The sequence below is a fragment of the Alosa sapidissima genome, chromosome 2 (genome assembly GCF_018492685.1).
Source record: "Alosa sapidissima isolate fAloSap1 chromosome 2, fAloSap1.pri, whole genome shotgun sequence".
Classification (NCBI taxonomy): Eukaryota; Metazoa; Chordata; class Actinopteri; order Clupeiformes; family Clupeidae; genus Alosa; species Alosa sapidissima.
Genome location: NC_055958.1, coordinates 14,775,182 through 14,790,628, shown reverse-complemented (window position 1 = coordinate 14,790,628; position 15,447 = coordinate 14,775,182). Strand labels below are relative to the sequence as shown.

General features: G+C 44.2%; 1 protein-coding gene across 3 annotated transcripts in view; it reads left to right on the top strand.

Moving 5' to 3' along the window:
- Nucleotides 1-15,447, top strand: part of st6gal2a (ST6 beta-galactosamide alpha-2,6-sialyltranferase 2a) — a 61,433-nt gene that overhangs the window by 14,667 nt on the left and 31,319 nt on the right. The window contains exon 1 of one of the 3 annotated variants that reach the window (XM_042075899.1): nucleotides 8,746-8,800. The exons of the other annotated variants lie outside the window; for them this stretch is intronic. The gene's annotated coding sequence lies outside the window, so the exon portion shown is untranslated. Of the gene's footprint in view, nucleotides 1-8,745; nucleotides 8,801-15,447 lie in introns of those variants that run through there. 3 annotated transcript variants of the gene reach the window in all.

Genomic DNA, 15,447 nt, shown 5'->3' with positions numbered 1-15,447 from the left:
TACCATGAGGGATAGATGTATTTCTTCACAAAAGAAAATATAAAAAAATAATGGATTGAAGAGTTACAAATAAACCAGACATGCTCCAATAGAGGCCAGAGAATGGACTTCCTCAGTCCCTTTCTATCAACATCAGTGATTTTCATAGATAATGATTTGGCTTTAAAACAGATTGTCAACATTTACAGTATGTGGTTTGTTATGTTTTTGGCTGGCATACATGAAGACCAACGTGAGCAGTGTTTTTTCCCTGATATGAGGTAGTACTTATGAAATTTCTATGAAAGGATGGCAGGTCTGAAAATATCTTCTCCATTATCAAGTTATTCAATTAGGCTAAACATGGCCTTAACTCAAAACAGCTGGTAGGCCTACTGTTAGGACTATGTCATTTTAATATGTAAAAATGTCAAATGCAGCCATACTTAAATTCTGCTTACTGCACGTTTATTATAATATAATTTGATAATAGTCAAAATTCATTATTGAATGCTTTACAGGTCTACCCATATGCATATAATGTAAATGTCGGTTATTCCCGATATCCCTTCATTTACGTGCTAAAAATCTAAAATCTTTTTCAAAGGGGGGGGGCTCAGAAGTTTCTGAGTTTGCAGGTCTGGTGTGTGTGTGTGTAGGCGTGCATGAAGGTGTGTGTGCATGAAGGCATGTTTGTCTGTAAGTTTGTGTGTGTGTAGAGGGAAGAGGATGTGACTTAGACAGCAATACAGATGGCAGTATTTGTGGTCTGTACACAAGTGTCTGAAACAGCAAATATATCATGCCACAGTTCATGGAAAATAGACACAGTGAAAGTTGTCTAAACATTTCCCCTTTGACGCCTGATTCAGCAGCACCTTGCTGACCGTTAATTATACGGGGAACAATAGGCCTGGGATGTTTCTCGGTCACTGCTGAGGGACACATGCTTTCCTGTAGAAACACCAGGAAGATGAGCAGTAAAACACGGTCCAGGATGAGAGGGCACTCATTTGCTGTGTGTGTGTGTGTGTGCTCTGTGTGTGTGTGTGTGTGTGTGGTTTTATGTGTAACTTACTTACTTAAAAAACAGGAAACTTCATGACATAGCAGTAGATAGGTACTAGATAGTATATAGAATCTGTACATTCTGCTGTGAGACTGCGGCCAGTAGTATGTGCCATCCAGGCTCTCCTGTAATGCGACTAGGGTTGCAAAATTCCGGGAATTTTCAAAGTTGGAAACTTTCCATGGGAATTAACGGGAATATACGGAAATTAACGGGAATAAACAGGAATTAATGTGAATAAACTGGGAATTTTTAATATGGCAAGTTAGTCTATAACAGGAAACTTAAATGTAGTGGACAAAACCCCATCTTGCAGCATAATATTAGTTAAAACAACCTGATTTAATGCAATTTCAGTCAAATTTCTACCCTGCACATATGTCAATCCCATGCAAACAGCAATCAGCATAGGCTATTAGACATAAAGGAAACCTATGATGCGTTCATGTGGATGGGGAAAATAAATTCCCAGTGAAAATGTCATCTCATGTGGGAATAACTGGTGTGAAACTAGGGGAAGTTTGCAAACAGAGTTGCCCAGTTATGGGCTTGTCGTCACTTTTGTCCTCATTCAAATGGGTGTACGTCATTTTGCATAAACTGTAATGGGACGATTAATCTGTCTGATTAAGCTTGACAATTTATATATCATTTACATAATCTATAAGGTTTGGTTGGGGTGGTATGTTGTGTCATTATATTTTTATTTGTTTTACCATTTTCTGGGATTCTAACTGAACAAACTGATTGTCAGTCAATGTTCCAACCAGTTGGATTTTGTTGTTTGTTTGCTGAGTGGCGTGGTGTATCTTGGGCAGTTCAGTGGTTTCAGTGTTGCTAGCTCAGCACGCTAGTAAACCATAGGCAGAGAATGGGATTCCCGCTAGCATGTTAGCTGTCTTTGTATGCTAAGCTAAGCGACAATACGAACAAACAAATCATATTGCTTATTACGAAACAAAATGTTAATGTCTGTATATGAAACAGTAGGAATTACCAAAAATGTCCAGTTAATTCCCGTAAATTCCCATTAATTTCCATAATTTCCTTTAATTCCATGAAAGTTTCCAATTTGGAATATTTCCAAAATTCCCCATTTTAACTTCCCATGGAAAGTTTCCGGAAATTTACCGGAAATTTTTCGCCCCTTTGCAACCCTAAATGTGACAGATGATGTAATGTTCTCCGGTGTCAGAGAGCCCTGGCATGGGAGCCCATCTGGTGGAGGAAGATTTGGTGCACCCTCACTCTAATCCCTCACTGCTTCGACATTCTGGCAAGTTTGGAGACGTTTGCCAGGGAGAGGGGATCACTGACTTCACAGTCAGGAAATAATATGCAAAGCTGTCTTCACCGGAGATATGCAAAGCTGCCATCTTGGTGGGAGGGCTCCTAAGAGCAGAGCAAAAGGAACAGAGCCGGAGTGTGTGAGAAGTTTTATACATGAAGTTTATCTAGCAGCATGCTGAAAACCTTAAAAAAGTGTGTGTGTGTGTGTGTGTGTGTGTGTGTATGTATGTTTACATAGCCTTTGCTGGAGGTTTTTGGATTATGTGTGTGATTGACATGGCCTAAGATGGCTGAAACAAGCTCTCCCTCTTTGCCCCTTGGCAAAAGTGCAAGTGCTGGAGCGCCTGTCTGATGTCAGGCTGAGGGTATGCAGCCCCCTGCCCTGAGCAGAGACCAATTGAAGTTTCAACTGTCTGCATACAAACCCAAAGCAGCCCCCATCCCTGACCCATTTCTAGCTGGGCTAGTTGGTTAAGCTGCAAACCAACTCTCTGCTGGATTGTTGCCAAATAACATGTCTTCATGTTCACAAATAAGCTACAAACAAGTGCTGTTGAGGAAGTAGAAAAATCAGTGCAAATGATTTAGTATCCTGTAAGGTTGAATAGAAAGAACTGGAACTATAACTAATTAAAAATAACTGGAACTGGGAACTTTTTTTATTAAAAATGTAAAAACGTTGAATTTGGTTCTGCCTATCAACTCCTTAACACAATAGTCCCTTTATTGGTGCAAACCATAGACTGTTCTATATATACAGTCTATGGTGCAAACAAAGACAATTAAATATGTTTTTCACCCATTTTGAGACTCTAAAACAACAAGGCCTAGCAGTTGGTGCTCTGGCTTGATCTGTATATTATTAAAGTGTCAGTGTCTTGTTAAGGCATATATTTGTGGATCAATACTTTTTGAATGTTCATTTAAGGCTTAGAATATAGACTATGTAAGGGATAATGTACAGAACGCCGGTCATTATTGGGAAAATAAGTCCCGACAGGGCGAACCGGACCCCGACGCGCAGCGGAGGGGTCTTGTTCTGCCCTGAAGGGACTTATTTTCCCAATAATGACCAGCGTTCTATACATTATCCCGCTTATTACACGGCTACTTGCCAAACCGAATAAACTCCCCACGATATGACTCTTTAGCCTATATAGTCTAGGCTATAGCCTATTTGTTACCATTTCATCGTGGCTTTTGCTGAGAAACAAATAGTCAGCAACAGCACACGCTGAACTTGAATCAAACATTCTTTAGAACACAGCTGATCAACCGTCCACTTTCACTTTTGAATGAAGTTCCAGTCCTTGCGTAGTAATATGAAAGACGTGAAATAGAAGCACAAAACCCATTTTCCTTGACAGCGGTCTGTTATACTTAGCAACGGTCTGTTATTGAGAATTAGCAGACCACCGAACGTTGGGAAGGCCCATTCAAGTGAATGGAGCATTCTTCAGCCGAGGTGTCCTGTTATATGGAATTAATGGACGAGGGCGAGGGGCAAAAAACTCCCCGACACACAGCGGATTAAATACATTAATTCCGTACAACTGGACACACCTCGAAGGCCGTTATCCCGCTTATCACCCGGTTGCCACTGTAAAGCAAAGGAAACACGCGGTTCCGTTTTTCAAGAAGCTCACTAGTTCAGCTTGTTGTACAACTTTCGTTGGCCCTATAACAGCGATAGCATAGACAGTTAGCTTGTTTACAGTTGATTCCATTGTTGTGAAGCCTGCAACCGTCGTCCGGTTGTTATAGTTACCATTCATAAGCATTGATATGGAATGGTGTCCTGTTATTCAGAATTAATAGCCACCCCACCAGCAAATCTGAAAAGAGTATTTCTTCTTTCCGGGTGATAAATATATATGTATATATTATATAAATATATATATATATATATATCCTGAAATGAAGACATTTATGTTTGATTTAAACACATGTTTGTTACCTTTGGAATCAAAATGAGGAATCGATAGAAACCAGAATCAATGTGCAGGAGCGGAATCGGAATCGATATACAATTTGAACAATACCCACCTAGTGTCCTGTTAGCTTTAGAGAAGGAGGTTCATATTCCCTGCTTATTTCTCAGTACATTGTTTCAATTGGTTCTCTTGTGACTGATTGTGCCTGTCCCAGTTTTATCTCCTGTTTGGGTCAATTGGTGTTGATGCACGGCATAACCAAATCTGTTAATATTCAGTTCACTGACAGCATAACTGCCAGCCCCCCATTGAAAAGTGGCAGGTGGCCTTTCCCATTAAAAATGCCTTGTTGGCATCCAAATCAAGAAGATGCTCTTCCCATGGACTTCCACTCTGGTGTCGTCTAAGCCATGAAAGGGAATCCCTGGAGGAGTCGCACAGAAATGATTTGATTGGGTCGTTTGGTGCCAGTTCAATTTATTTTCCCCCTACCCGGCTGTCCTCCGCACTGCATTGACTGACACTGTTTGGAAAACGTTCCTGGGACTGCATCCATATAATGCTTCATTACCCTGCGGCCTCACTGGAGGCTCTCTGGTGGCTTTCCGTGGACGGGCTGAATACAGTAGGTGTGTAAACAGTGGTAATTACTTCTGGATGGGGGTTGGTCCATTTGCGGCGGAAACGTTCTCCATCTGCTCTGTCCCTGCTGAGCATGGACGCTTGGGGAGATTTCAACTTGTGGAATTACGTGGAGGGTAAAGCTCAATTTTCAGCTTGTGTTTTGCGGGATCGATTTGTCTTCTCAAACATATGCCCTTTTCCTCTCTCACTGCTCCACCCCCCCCCCCCCCCCGTCTTTATTTTACCATTCTGTTATTCTATCTGTAGTGATATTGTAGGAAAGCACATTGAATCTAGTTTTTTGGCTTGCTGGATTTCTCTGCTGGTATATCACCCATAATGTATTGCAGTTATATCACAATGCCTGACATATCCCTAATAAATAGCAACAGTAAATGGTATGATATGACAACAACTCAGGCAGAAACAAACATTGTGATGACATCCCTCAAATATGTTGGTCCCATTTACTGCTGTAATTGTATGGGCTGTCCAACCCAGACAAAGAGAGGAGTCAGGGCTTTGGATAGTCTCTGTCGGCTTGGCCTCCTCAGACACCTTTTGGTTTTACACTCCACTGTTATGGAGACTTGAAAGCTTGATGATGTGGAGTCTTTCATTTGTGTGAGTGTGTGTGTGTGTGCATGTCTTTGTTTTTGGTGTTTACACGCCACATATCAATGCTTCCACAGTGTCTGAAAATGCGGCGGTGCTCGGAAAATGTATCACCAGAATTTCACTTGTGAGCTGGGAATGTCTGCTTGTGAGTGACACATTGTTCTCTCTGCACAATCCTCCTGAAATAGAAGCAAATATGCCAGTGAACAATCAGAAAGTAAAACAACTGTAAAAGCTCAGTGCCTCCCATCCACACCCCCCCCCCCCCCAACACACACACACACACCCTCATTTTCATGTTTGCTTAAAACATCTTTGACAGCTTTTGAAGCGAACCATCTTTTGTTGGCATCTTCCTCGGTGTGGCGTGACTGAGCACTGAGGGGTATGCGGTCACTGCTCCCTGCTAAAGTATCTGCCTGGTTCCAACTCACCATGGTCGACCTGTCTTATCTCCTTTTTGTTAAGGTCAGGATTGGGTCACAGATAACTCTGGGATTGTTGGGCCTATCCTGTTACGGGCCCTATCAATGGGCCTCCGTTGTCCTAACCAGTTACTCTCGCCAAGCATCATGGCCTCTGTACAGGTACAGATCTACACAGATATTATTTCTACATGTGGACAGATGCTTAGCCCATCTGGGCTGTCCTATTCATTATTGGGGAGTTGGTCTAGCACACTAACAGATGCCGAGTTGGAGACCCAGAATGCCCTGTGTGTGTTCATATCCATGATAAAAAAATAAACACTGTGTTTAACTACTTTTATTTACCCTATAAATATGTTGGGGTATGCTGTAAAAGTTATGCCAAGGTGAAATGTATTTTTCGTGATGTCTCGGAGTCCAGAGGGAGCGATTCTTGCTTTAGTGTGCACTGTGCAAATGGGTTGCCTTCAAGATTTTGCCTTTGTGTGCAGAAGAAAAGGAAGAGGAGGAATGTGTGCATATATGCACTGGCATCACTATTTCTTGCTCTCTCTGTCTTGCTCACACACACACACACACACACACACACAGACAGACACACGTACAGGAACACACATGCACACACACATGCTCACACACGCACACATCCACACACACTCACTCACACACATGCACACAGACTCACGTTCACATACACACAAACACACACTCATGCTCTCTCTCTCTCACTCTCACTCTCACACACACACACACACACACAAAGTTGGCCTCTAATGAAACACCTTGGGCTCGGGAGTTTTAATTATTTCTCCTAGCGTTGTACTTTCAGTGGTCTGGGATGAATTTCAATGCCGTCAATAGCTCCTATCCAAGTGCTAGTGTAGAAGCCCCACAGCTCTAATGGGCTCCATGGCTTCCGGTGGGGGACCTGCTGTTATTTCAAGGTCGTGCGGGCTCTTTGAAAAGGAAGTATCCAGGTGAGATCATCTGATGAGAAGTGGGCTTGCTGCATACCTGGATACAGCTCACACACACACACACACACACACACACACACACACACACACGTATTTTATCGCTTCAAACAAGCCTGGGCTGTTGATGCCAGAGGCTAACCATCCTATTCTCAAGACCGCCTCCTTAAGAGAACCTGAGAGGCAGAGTGCTGCTCTCTCTTAGTACAGGACAAAGCAGCCAGCCGATTAAGCTGTTTTAAATGGATGCTTCACACATCCTTTCATCAGTGATAAAATGGCAGAGGCGGCGAGGGTGGGGTGTGTGTGTGTGTGTGTGGGGGGGGGGGGGGTATGGAGGAGTGCTGTTCACTTACATTTCCTCCATGCTGGCTCTCTGCATCCCCTGCCCAGGTGAATTAAATGTATTCACCTCCTCGACTCGCCCTCCTTTTTAGAGCCGCATTAGTCAGGGCTGCTACGCAAAGAACGAAAGAGAAAAAGACGGAGAGAGAGAGAGGGACTGGGAGGATGTGAAAAGGGAGGAGAGAGAGACGGAGGGAGAGAGGAATGGGAGGGGTATCATCAGAGGATAACCCTCCTAACTCATCTATGCTAATACCGCCGCTGCTTAGCATAGATTCATTCGACTGAAGTGTCAGACAGTGGAGATGAATAATGTATCTCAGGGATGGGGGGATGGGTGGGGGGGGGTTTGGTGCGCGTTGCTAAGGGAGGTGTGAATTCATCCACCGGGGCTGGCGCCACTCTCCGTCGTTTGTTCCCCACCCCCCCATACTAAAAAGAAGGCACTTTCTCTTTCTATCCTTTTTTTCCTCCTGTTTATTTTGGACCTCTCATTTGTTAGTCTCTCCTTTTCCCTGTCTCAAAATTCAACAACGCTGGTCGTTTCTGCATGAAGAAAGAGGGGGTGTGGGAGTGCTGCTATGTTTCTTTTGCTCAATTTGTGTCTATTCCTCTCTCTCTCTTACTCTCTCCCCCCTTTCTTCTATCTATCTCTCTGTCTCTCTCTTGCATCTGTGCCAGTGCAGATGGCTGCCTTGTTTCGCCTTACCCACTGAAATCTGTGTTGGTTTATTTAAGACATTTTTCCAGTCCAGTGCAGGCAGTTGCGTTTGAAAGATACTCAAGGACCTCCCCTCCACTCGTGCAGGTTTAAGTGGTCTGAATGCTCCGTTTGTGGCCTGGCTTAGTGCAGCTGAGCATGGGGGGTTTGGTCTGCACGTTATGATGGGGTGGGGGGGGGGGGGGTAGAGACTGCGAGCATCTAATTCTGAGGTGTCGGTGGAGGACGCACCACTTCTGTGCTCTGTTCTATCCTCAGGGGTCTGCCTGTCTCAGAAATATTGGAAGCTGAGGAAAAAGAAAATCGGCTATATTTTGGAGAGCATAACACTGAATTGCATTTCAGTCCCACATTAGTGCAAATGAATGGTGGAGGGAGACACCACTGGAAACTTGGGCACCAGGAGCATCCTTCCTCTGAAGTGACTTTCAGTACTGCTGGGCTTTAAACAGCATTAAAGTGCCCATATTATGAAAATCACTTTTTCTGGGATTTGATGTGTTCTTGTGTGTCTCTGGTGCTTCAACACGCATACAGACTTTAAAAAAAAAAAAAAACAACCCATCCATGCTGTTTTGAGTGAGGTTTCTGAATGTATCCTGCCTTCAGCCTCCAGGGTGAGCTGGTCAAAATCGGCACAGGTTTCTACGTCACAAGCCAAAACATTTCAATATTACCACCCACCACCCCCTTTTAGGGGAAAGAGTATGTTACGTGGACATAATGGAAACCTATGGAGCTTCATCGAAGTGGGCAAGGAAAATAATTTACACTTACCTAAATCTTTGAACAAACGTGAATGAAAGGCACAGAATAAGGTTGGTATAAGAGTAATCTGTGTGTTCATGGGATTCATTCTAATTTCATCACTTACGTACGTATTTCCTACAACTAGGTGAGATAGCTATGTTGTAGGCTAGCTAGCTAATCGCTAGGATAGCTAGCTAGCAAGCTAATCGTTTTACATTGGAGATTATGGTCAGAGTTAGCTACAAGCTAAATTTGTTCTCTCAACACTGGGGCATCGGAAACTAATTAGGTTGGTAGTGTACATCGGCATGAGTCACATATATATTTCTAACCGTTGTGTTAGTAAAAGGATTGAATGTCCTGTGAACCAATATTTAGATGTAACTTGTGACTAGCTGTCTTTCCTATTGGAATCAATAGCCACGTTTGCATGGACATGTTTTATTTAAATCCGATTGAAATGAATCTGATTAAAGATTTCAGCCGACCTGTTTACATGAACACTAAATAATCTACCGTATTTTCTGGACTATAAATCGCACTTTTTTTCATAGTTTGGCTGGTCCTGCGACTTATAGTCAGGTGCGACTTATATATGAAAAAAAATATATAATTGAACATGTTTTTAAATGTTAATTTATATTAACTGGCATGAACCTTACATGAAACATTACCATCTACAGCCTAGAGAGAGCGCTCTCAAATGCACAAGTCCTGTGCACTTTCAGTCAGAGATTAGTGCTTGTGCTATGCCTGAAACACACGTGCATACTTAAATCCTCAAATGGCCGGGATTCTATTTATAGCCGGGCCTCAGATTCGGACAAATAAAAGCCAGTATAATTTTGTTTCAATTTAACTCATAAAAGAGCTCTAATTAATAATTTATATTGTTGGTTGGTTTAATATTGTTGCCAATGAAAAGTCATCTTCCCACACCATGAGTCTCCAACACGTTGCTCTCAAGCTACCAGTCACACGCAGCCCCTTTCTGAGCTAGAGGCTGAAACAATAACCTACATTTAAACACAATTGTTGCTACCAGGCATCAGCCTACGAATTTTATAAAAAAAAGTAAATCATGCATAATTTAAAAAATAACTAAATTTAGGCTGATGTCTTAGACCTCTTTGGCTATACGGAATACGGTTTCACTTGCAGCACAGCACACGTTCCATGAATGAATGAAAGCGGGTGCCTTATCTCGCAATAAGTGGATGGAAATCCCAACACTCTTTCATACATGAAACTTAATAGCGAACCATTAAATACCCCACAGATTTCAGTGGTCATCAGTCCCGATATTTAGCAATATAATCAAACAGTCCAAACGTAAATCAAATCTCAAATTGAACATCTTCTGCTTTTGATAGCCTACCGGTATGGCGCTCCAAACAAAAAGTAGGCCTATGTCTCACAATAAAACGCAAGAAATAAAGGCCTATAGCTGATCGCTGTTTTGCTACTAATTATCTTTCACGTAATGAATATGCACAGAAAGTGAAAGTAGGCCTACTATGCGCTCCGTGTCTGTAGCTGTCTGTTCACGTCCGCAATAGATTATAACGTTCCTCAAATGGAGAACACATCCATGTTCTCTCGCGTTATATGCTGTCATGCTTCTGTGTTTGCAAAATCCCTGACGGTTCCTGATCGCTAAACTTTTGTTGATAGCGTTTGATGCAGAAGCACCTATAATTTGACTTCAGTGGTGACAAATCCTGCTGAGAGAGAGAGAGAGAGCAACGAGAGAGAGAGAGGCAGCCCCAAAGTGGTCCTGCGCGCGCGTGTGTCTCTGCATGGGGTTCAATTGAAGTTAGAGTTGGTCCGTCCAGTCAATAGTCCCGCATTCAGGCCGCTCCATTATTAGATTAATGTCAGACAGCGCTGTAAAATCTGGGAATTTCTCGCATTATGATGGCTAGAGTTGCGGGACTTTTATTAGTATGCTCAATACTTAGTAATAATTTATGCGCAATACCCGCAATCCCGCGCTGAAATTTAGGCCCTGGTTAAATGCGCATCTTTTTTTTCTGTCGCTCTTTTTCTCTCAGCATGTTCTGCTGCCAGTTTGTGCCAATATATCGTCCAAAATGCTTGATTGCATTGCATTCTCCACATTTTTAGCTAAATTTTAATTTACCACATCAGCATTTTTGTTCAGTGAATCTTTTGTAAATTGCTTTACAATAGCGTCGGGGCCTTGTCAGCAGCCTCCGCTTGCCTCTTGCCACTATTCACTCCGTCATCTTCAACATTCCCTGTAGAATTCTCAATATTTTTGGCCTCAATGTGTCCAGTTAGGGTTAGGTGCCTTGCTCAAGGGCACTTCAGCCGTAGCCTACCGGTCGGGGTTCGAACCGGCAACCCTCCGGTTACAAGTCCGAAGCGCTAACCAGTAGGCCACGGCTGCTCAAAATGAAGATGGGAAGAAATGTGAAAGCCCCACCTTCCCCAGTACTATATGCTAGAATATAACAGCCATGTTGTTATTGTAGTTAGTTGTGGAGTGTTGCTGGGAAACCCAATCACCATGCCTGGGCCACGAGTAAACAGGGCTGGTGGCTGGATCACGACTCAACATGTTTTCAACACTGAAGGTGTTTTGGACGCTTGTGTGTTCGGGGAGTGGATTATAGGCCTCTTGCCCTCTGGTCTGTGCTTGCTCTCTGTTTCCGTGTGTGTGTGTGTGAGTCTGACTTGCATAATGAGGTGCACAGGCACAAAGTCACTAGGAGTGATGTGGTATGTGTGTGTGTGTGTGTGTGTGTGTGTGTGTGTGTGTGTGTGTGTGTGTGTGTGTGTGTGTGTGTGCTGAGGAAGCTGAGGTGAGGGAGTGGGCGGTGAGTGACTACTGCAGGACTCTTGAATAATGCAGTGAATGTGCTGTGTAACACGGTTCAGTGCAAGTCTGCATTTTCTCTCTCTCTCTCTCTCTCTTTTAGTCTCTCACTCTTTAGTGATTCTCTTCCCCTCATTATCTGTCATCATGGCTGTTTTGTCTTAGGACGCTTGCCCTCATCGGTGTATCTCTCTCTCTCTCTCTCTCTCTCTCTCTCTCTCTCTCTCTCTCTCTCTCTCTCTCTCTCTGAACTCTTCTGTTCAGTCTAATGATGTTCACACTTTTTCTTTTATTGCTTCTCTTCTTTCTGTTTTTTTTTTTCCCTTTTCGTCTCAGATACCTTCCTGGGTTTGTAACACACCTCTCTTAGTTTTGCCTGCTCTAAACGCACTGGTGTTTCTCTATATACTTGTGATTGGTTGTGGATTTAGATGTACTCTCTATAAAATTGTTCTCTGCCTTTTTTCAAGGATCTGTGGAGGAAATAACACGCGCGCACACACACACACACACACACACACAGGTTATTCAGCCTTATGCCAAGCCTTACACTCTTGCACATTATGCGCCACACTTCTTTACTAGGAGCTTTAATGAATGTCTTCCCCTTGCTCTAATCAAGTGTGTGGAAGTGAGCTGGTCTCAGATACAGAGGGCCATGGTCCTGACACCTGACCCAGCACAAGCTCATCCCCTCTCTCTTGCCCCCCCCCCTCTCTCTCTCTTTCCCTTCCCTACTGCCTCTTCCCTTTTCTTCTCTTCTTTTCTCTTCTCTTCTCCCCTTGTTTTTCTCCTCTCCTTTCTTCTTCTTTCCTCTACCATTCTATTATTTTCTCTCCTCCTCTCTTCTCTCCTCATCTCATCTCTTCTCTTGTCTTCTCTTCCCTTCTCTCCTCTCCTCCTCTTCTCTTCTTTTCTCTTCTCTCCTTCTCTCTCCCCCTTCTCTGCTCTTGCCTGTGTTTAGAGTGGTTGTGCCAGAGGAGATGCTCCGTCTGCTCTCCTCTCCCATAGTTCATCAGTGACCACATAATTATGCTCCCCAGGGCCAAGGCTCTGATACCACTTAAGACTGCTCCTCCTGCTGTGCTCTCTCTCTCTCTCTCTCTCTCTCTCTCTCTCTCTCTGTCTCCACTCTTTCTGTCACTCTCCTGCTGTTCATTTTCTCTTTTTCACACTCCCTCTCTTTCACTCCCTTTCTATTTCACACTCCTTCTTTTTCTGCCTCTCTCTCCCTCTCCCTCTCCTTCTCCTTTTCATTCTGTCTCTCATTACCCTCTCTCTCCCCTGTCTTAGTGTTTGCCTTATTGCCTCTCCAGGGCTGTTTCCCTGGTTTGAATGCTGGCCTTAAGTAGTCTGGAGCTTCAAAGAGGGTTGGGGGGTATATGGGGTGGTGGTGTGTGTGTGTGTGTGTGTGTGTGTGTGTGGGGGGGGGGGGGGGGGGGTCATGCCGAGCTGGTGCATTCTGGGAAAAGGGGTTCTCCACGGTGTATTACGGACCTGTTCAAAGGCTTCCAAGCCATAGAGACATGGGAAGATGTGCCCCACATATAGATGAGCCGTCGACCCCATTTGAGAGTGGTATTTTCACTTAACGGTGCATAATTCTGAGCACCATGCACACTGGCCCTCCAGCATTTGGCCCATAACTGTAAAAGGCAGATAGGGGATTCAGACCCGCCTCGAATCTGGCGGTTCCATGCTATGGCCCAGGTCTGCTCCAGAGGCCAGAGTCTGGCTTGGACGTTCCTTCACATGACTCCCTTTTTCCACACTCAGTTTTACCACCTCCTCCTCCTTACAGCCCTCTGCCACTGGAGCGTGATTGTTGATTGCAGCCATGTGATCAGGCGGTGCTGAGAGAGAGAGAAAGAGAGAGAGAGAGAGAGACAGAGAGAGAGAGACAGAGAGAGAGCCTTTTGTTTGTCACTGGAAAGAATGGCATTGCCCCGTAATTGTGCTGTGTGCCTTTTTTTTATAGTCGGTTAATTTCCTCTAGTGCAGAGGCCGTGGCATGCCATGTGAAGGTCAGGCCACACAATCAACAGCTGCACAGCCGAACCAACTTTCTGACCCGCTAGTCTGGCGGCCCAGAACAAAGAAAACCTATGAAATTTCAGCCGAGGAAATACTCCGCCAATTTGTGTGTGTTATGTTGTGTGCACAGTGTGTGTGTGTGTGTGTGTGTGTGTGTGTGTGTGTGTGTGTGTGTGTGTGTGTGTTTTGTGTTGTGTACACAGTATGTGTGTGTGTTTGCGTGTGTGTGTGTGTGTTTTGTGTGGTGTACACAGTGTGTGTGTGTGTGTGTGTGTGTGTGTGTTGTGTTGTGTACACAGTGTGTGTGTTTTGTGTTGTGTTGTGTACAGTGTGTGTGTTGTGTTGTGTTGTGTTGTGTACACAGCGTGTGCGTGTGTGTGTTGTGTTGTGTACAGTGTGTGTGTTGTGTTGTTGTGTTGTGTTGTGTTGTGTACACAGCGTGTGTGTGTGTGTGTGTGTGTGTGTGTGTGTTGTGTTGTGTACAGTGTGTGTGTGTGTGTGTGTGTGTGTGTGTGTGTTTTGTGTTGTGTTGTGTACACAGTGTGTGTGTGTGTGTTTTGTGTTGTGTTGTGTACAGTGTGTGTGTGTGTGTTGTGTTGTTGTGTTGTGTTGTGTACACAGTGTGTGTGTGTGTGTGTGTGTGTGTGTGTGTGTTTTGTGTTGTGTTGTGTACACAGTGTGTGTGTGTGTGTGTGTGTGTGTGTGTGTTTTGTGTTGTGTTGTGTACACAGTGTGTGTGTGTGTGTGTGTGTCTGTGTTGTTGTGTACACAGTGTGTGTTGTGTTGTTGTGTACACAGTGCATGTGTGTGTGTGTTGTGTTGTGTTGTTGTGTACACAGTGCATGTGTGTGTGGTGTTGTGTGTTGTGTACACAGTGTGTGTTGTTGTGTACACAGTGTGTGTGGTGTTGTGTTGTTGTGTACACAGTGTGTGTGGTGTTGTGTTGTTGTGTACACAGTGTGTGTGCTGTGTTGTGTTGTTGTGTACACAGTGTGTGTGTGTGTGTGCTGTGTTGTGTTGTTGTGTACACAGTGTGTGTTGTGTTGTGTTGTGTACACAGTGCATGTGTGTGTGTTGTGTTGTGTTGTTGTGTACACAGTGTGTGTTGTGTTGTGTTGTGTACACAGTGCATGTGTGTGTGTTGTGTTGTGTTGTTGTGTACACAGTGCATGTGTGTGTGGTGTTGTGTTGTTGTGTACACAGTGTGTGTTGTGTTGTGTTGTTGTGTACACAGTGCATGTGTGTGCCACAGGTGCCACAGAGGGCTGTTTTGTAGAAAGCACGAGGCGTATGATTAATTCCTCCCCGAGCTCCCACCCAATCATTTGTTCTGCTTATCGGACGTTTCCTGGCAGGGCACCGGCTATGGAGGGCTCATTTGTTTCCACAAGTCTGATATTAACCTGCACAAACAGAGAGCACTGTTAAATGACGGCCATCTATTGTGGGTGGCAGGTCCCTGGGACACTCACAGGGCTTTCTCTGGAAGAGAAGGACACACACTGCTGTTGCTTGCCCTCTGTCTTTGCAAAACACTGACAAGAAAATGCTGTCCTTGGGCAGGTGCTGCAGGCCCAACTAAGTGTGTGTGTGTGTGTGTGTGTGTGTGTGTGTGTGTGTGTGTGTGTGTGTGTGTGTGCGAGCCTGTTAAAGCGAGGTAACCAAGCTTTTCGGGTCAGCCTACTCAGTGCGTCATCCCTTCCCTTCCTATAGGGTTGTCTTCACATTAACCGATGTGACGCTTAATCTAAGTGAGGGACATATGACATGTATGTTCACGAGGCCTGGAGTGCCTGGATTCTATGCTGTGTGACATTTGCACATAAATGCAGGCGTGGA